General features: G+C 41.3%; 1 protein-coding gene across 1 annotated transcript in view; it reads right to left on the reverse strand.

The window, feature by feature from the left end:
* Ascc3 (activating signal cointegrator 1 complex subunit 3) overlaps positions 1 to 817 on the reverse strand; it is a 267,615-nt gene extending 266,798 nt beyond the window's left edge. The window contains exon 1 of the mRNA XM_031347189.1: positions 584 to 817. The gene's annotated coding sequence lies outside the window, so the exon portion shown is untranslated. The remainder of the gene's footprint in view (positions 1 to 583) is intronic.
* Positions 818 to 5,841: the final 5,024 nt, after the last annotated feature.

Here is a 5,841-nt window from a genome sequence, read left to right on the forward strand (position 1 = left end):
CACACCATAGGTAGCACCGGTCATGCCACGCCTATCAAACTAGGTAGAGACTGAACTTAACTTTCTTTTAAAATAAAGGAAAACAAATACATGAGTCCACAGCATTCTCCCAAGAACCACTTCATCTGCCAACAGCACCTCCTTAGCATAGATATTTATTAAAAAAAAAAAAAAAAATCACATTCTAGGATTCTAGGGTCCCTCCATAACCCAATGCACATTCACTTCTCTGTGTTGTGGGGGAAACCAAACCCAACAATTTCCCTCCCAAAATCTAGGCGAAGAACGATGTTGCCAGGAATTTGTAACATAAATAAGCGGGCTGGGGGAAACAAGGAGAAGAAAACAGGTTAAGCATAGAAGAGAAAATTTCTCATCTTGTGGCCACTCGGTCCTTACACGTGGGGGGAATCGCGCTGGAGTTTTCGCCCCAACCCCCACCTACAAACTTCGGTGAGCCGGGACGCACACCCGAGGGAGGGGGTGACAGCTCGGTCCACCCGTGCTCTTCCGGACTCGGAGACCCGCCCCGCCGCCGCACACTCGGGCTCCGCCACCCGCGCCCTCCCTCTCCCAAGCTCACCGCAGCCCCGCCGCCGCGCGCGCCTCCGGCCTCCTGGAGGTTTGCCTCCTCGTCTCACTCCGGCGGGCCGGAGGGTCTGAGCCCCGACCTCCTCCGCAGCACACGCGGGCCGGCGGAGATCGCTCGCTGTCACGCCTCAGCGAGCCAGGGCTGCCCAGCTGGCACTGACCCACGAACCAACACACCGGCGCCGAGGGACGAGAGGGGCGGGGCCGGGCGCCCGCTACACGTCACCGGCCGCGACGCCAACGTCGCCACGTCAGCACCCGGCCGCCCTCGGCCCCGCCCACAGGGGGGTGGAGTCGGGTGTCTGTGGTCTCAGTGGTCGCGCTCTCTGCCGACTCTCTGCCAACTCTCTGGCCGACTCCTGCTGCTTCCTCTTCGCCTCCCCAATCCCAGCTCGGCTCTGATAACTGCACAGAGTATTTAATTCCTAAGGAAGGCAGAAGCCAGTGAGGCGGAGTCCCGTGGTTACTAGACGGTTCCGCCCACCTGCTCTAGGCTCAAGTTTCGTTTTCCCTGAGTTTCATTATTCCCCACTTTGTACTTCTGAAGTTATTTCTGACTTTCAAAACGAAACATCTGACGATGGCCTGGAGCGACTGGCAAATTTAGAAAAGCTAACCTAGAAAACTGCACTGTTGTTAAGTTTGAACGGATGAGCAAGGATACAGATGTGGTTGGTATGCGTTGTCATCCTACCCTTTCATCCTATTCTTCCCGAGGCGGTTGTCCTAATCCTCACTAGAAATCCTCACTGTTTTATAAAAGTAGCATTGGTTAAATGATAAACAAAACTTGCCAGACCCATTGGAAGTTTGTATACCAGACTAACTATGGTAAGAAGACCTCAATAGCGATAGAATCATTTCAGAGATTAAAATGAGATAACACGGGTGAAAGGAATCACGAAGTCTTAATGAAACTTGGTAAGATTCATTAAGAGGAAAAGTTACTGGACTGTCAGCAATATGAAAGACCCGTCTTCTGATAAAGGTTTGTCTGGCGTGGCCTGAACTTTATGAGGAAAAAAAAAAAAAAAAAAAAAAAACTTCACATTCTGAGAGTCCCTTCTAACACAATCCAAAGAACTATAGAAGCAATATATGACCATCACAGCCTCTGCATTTCTCTCTTAATGTTCCCAGGCTCTACATTTTCTAAGTAGATGCTGAATGCTTACGTAATAGGAATTTGGGGAAGGGAGAAGCATATTAGAAGAATTACTTGCTGGTTTTGCTAAAAGTTCAGTCTCATGAGGAGGAGTCTAATTATATATAGCCTTTCAAGAGTTTGCAGTCTAACTCATTTTATCACCAGGCTATAATTGGTGATCCCAAAGATTCTTGGTCTCACTAGAGAAAGAATTCTAGGAGAGATACAGATGAGACTTAAGCAAAAGCAAGTTCATTATAGTAAAAAAGCAGAGGCAGACTCCCAAGTGGAAAAGCCATCTGAGAATCCAAGCAGAGGTGGTGTGAGTTGGATAAAAATATTTTGCTAATCTTAGATACATAATTGTGTAATTTTCAGGAACAGAGAGAGATTTCCAGGAAGTAGGCAGGGAGGGAAGAGGGGTTTGAGCAAACAGAATTATAGAACCGAGATAGCAATTTTGGAATTTAATTAATTTAAATGTAATTAATTAATTTCCAGCTGAACTTTTGGATCTCAGAATCTCTGCAGCATACAGATATTACTCATATAGAGTGCAGCCTCTCACTCAATCTAACTACATGAAGCCATCACCATCAGGTTAGATTTATGGTTTATTTTTCACTCTTTCCTTCACCTTCCCAGTAAGTGAGTAAAAAAGAAAAGAGAAAGGAGCTACATAAATAGTTAGATTATACCCAACAGAGTTCCAGAGGATTCAAAGAGATGAAAATTGAAAATGTACTACCTGAATTTCCTGCGCTATGCTCAAGCCACTAGCCAGATTTGGCTCCACAAAATAGAAATCTGACTTACCCGAATTGAGATAATTCATAAATATAAAATATATGCCATATTTTGAAAACTTAACAGGAAGGTGATTGTAAGCTATCAACCTGATTTTATTTATTTTTACATAGTCTATTGTACTTTGAGCCAAGTGAAATGTAATTATTTCAGCTTTTACTTTTAAAATGTAAATCTATAAACTTAAAAATGGTACAGGTGATTTAAACTTCTACATAGTAACAAACTGGAAGGAAATTTACTTCACTAGTTTCTTAAGAAATACTGTTGAACTCCTTTGTATTCTCAAGGATGTTTTCCAAATGTTCACTAAAGGATAATCTACTAAAAATGGATCCTAGTTTGGAGAAGAATGTGTAGAAAGTTTTTAACAGGCAAAGCTAAAGGGAGATGCAATCTGATAAATAGCAACCCATCTGCCTATACTGAGAGGTTATTTCAGTATTTTTGTTATTTTCAGTTTATCTTTGTCTTTGTGATATATATGTATGGGCACATTTGATGTGTGTGTGTGTGTGTGTGTGTGTGTGTGTGTGTATGTGTGTGTCTTGTTGATACCTGAAACTGTGTGTGTGTGTGTCTTGTTGATACGTGAAACATTTTAAGTCTTTTCTTATGAAAAAAACTGATAAAACTATGGAAAAATTTTTTAGATATATTAGCCCTGCCACTAATCTTCGAACTGTAACATTTGTGCTTACATTAAGGATAAGCAAAGTCTATTAAATTTATGCTTCATCATTTGTACAGCTTGCTACTTTTACAATGACAGCCATGTTTTTATGACTCAGAAAATCCTTGCTACACCTCAAGGAACAGGTAAGAAATAAAGGCCCTTATGTAACTGTAGTCTCCCAGGCTTACTGCCTCAGTCTGCTGACCTAGGCCTAGTCCTGGAAGCTTCTAGCCTCTGTATAACCTAATCTAGACCTAGAATGTTTTCAGCCTCTGAGACTTACTACTGAATAAGCTCACCCTTTCTAGTTCTTTCTGAGTTCGGGCTGGCTGGTTCAACTCAGCTATTCTGGCTCAAACTCCTCTCCAAGCTGACTGATTCAATTTGGTTCCCCTCGGCTTCTCACTGAATTGCTCTGCTTGGCATCAAACTAACTCTAGCAATCTGTTCTAATCTTCTGGCTCATTCTCATTCTCTGACTCTTTCTGTCTTCGCCTATGTCCAGCTTGTTCTCTCTGTAACCTGTGTCTGTAAAATGTCCAGGTAAAACTGCCTCTGAACTCCACCAAATGAACTGCCACAAACTCCACTCCACTGCACTGACTCTCAACTGGCTCCTGGATCACTGAGTCAACTGACCTAACTGACTAGAACTCAGAGATCCGCATGCTTCTGTCTCCTGAGTGTTAGGATTAAAGGTGTGTACCATCACGCCTGCATCTACGCTTTACCTGAAACATGCTCTACACGAGGCTGGACTTGAAGTCAGAGATCTGCTTACCTCTTTCTCCAGGATTTGGAGGAGTGTTTGTATTCCAGCTGGTTCACACAGACCTAGAAGGTCTCTGGATGAGATTCCCTAGCCAGAGCAACCATGTTTCTGGATTAAAACGCTACATCATCATTTTTTAAGTCCAATTACGAGGCTGAGAAGAGAACAAAACCACTGGAGTGAAAATTTGCCAGAAAGACTCAAAACTCCTGAAAGTGGCTCTGAATTACTAATGGTGAAGCTTGAAAGTTTGGGCTCAGGGTAAGTACAGGTAAGCAGAGCATTTCAAAGATTAGAGTTACCTCTACGGATACTATGCACTGCTATTCAGAAATTCACCATCACTCTTGGTGCCCAGAGTTTCTGGAGGGATTTCATCATACATTCCTGACTAATGTGTTAGTTTAATACATCATGAGTTAGTACTGCTAAAAATTCTAAATGGTTATGAAGAGGTTGATTTATTTGATAAGAGATTGACATTGCAAAGGAGTCGTGATTTTGCCTTGGGTGAGTCAGTGTTTCAACACTGTAAAAACTAGGAAAACAATTTAAAAGGAAGAAAGGATTGTTTTGGTTCCCAGTTTCAAATGATTTAGTTAAAGTTTAGCTGCATCCATCAGTTTGACCCGGACTCAGGGCATAATACCAAGGTAGCAAGAGGGTGTGATGGGGCAGCAACTTACTTTATGGCCACCAGAAAGCCAGAAGAAACAAAGGGAATGAAAGACAAGATATACCCCTCAAGAGAATATACCCAACAACCTATTTCTTCTAACTAGAACTTACCTCCTAATGGCCCAAGCAGCTATGAACTCATTAATGCTCAATCCAGAAATGAAGTTTGAGTATTTATGATTGGAAATTAGGTCACCTCCAAAGGTTGTGTGTAACTTTAATCATTTCAAACCTTATTTTGAATGATGACTCTTAAACGCTTTGACCTCCCTGGTAGCCTACCACCCACCAGAGGCAGTGGGAAAGAAAAGATTCTAGGAAAGTAGACTCGTTTAGAAAGGTTCTTTGGAGCAACTCTCATCCATATAATGAAATGTTCCTTCAGTTCCTTCATATTTTTGCCCCAGCAAAACATCATCCAACTCACTTTCCAAACAACCGTTAAGTTTCTACTTCATATCCCCCTTTCTGTTTAAAATTTGCCCTTTTCTCTAACATTAACAATCATATAGAATAAAAATAATTATAAAAACTATCATATTTTCAATAAATGGCTTATGTATAATATAATCAAACAATTCTCTAACAAAAGAACCTTAAATTTCTATCAATATACAATGAACAATAAAATCCTAAATATGTATCAATCTACAATAATTAAAGAAAAAAACCTTAAATTTCTATTAATATACAATAAGTAAGCAAAAAAATTTAAATTTTTATCAATAAACAATAACTAAGCAAAACAACATAAACCCTGGATGATAACAACCATAACACATCAAGCGACCAAAACTTCCCACCCCAATTTAAGGGATTGGAACTATAGTGGTCTTACATATATATGTTGACTGGGTGAAGAATTCCTGGTTTTGGCCCCAAGGAAAAAAATGGTAACCTGAAAAAAAAGTAGCTGTAGCGTTCATTGCCCAGTTTCTAGGTTTATCCAGTCTCCATATTATCTGTTGTTTGGACCCTAAAGGGGAGATAATGGTTAGTCTTGGAAAAGCCAAGCTGTAGCGTTTATTGCCCTGTCTGTATTGTCTAGCTATAGCATTTATTACTCAGTTTCTGTATTTATCCAGTCTCTGTCTTGTCTATCCAGTCTGCATATTGTCTGTCTCTTTGTGGTCGATCATTTATGCTAGTCCTTTTGAAGTATGCACATTT

Source organism: Mastomys coucha, unplaced genomic scaffold (genome assembly GCF_008632895.1).
Source record: "Mastomys coucha isolate ucsf_1 unplaced genomic scaffold, UCSF_Mcou_1 pScaffold3, whole genome shotgun sequence".
NCBI lineage: Eukaryota > Metazoa > Chordata > Mammalia > Rodentia > Muridae > Mastomys > Mastomys coucha.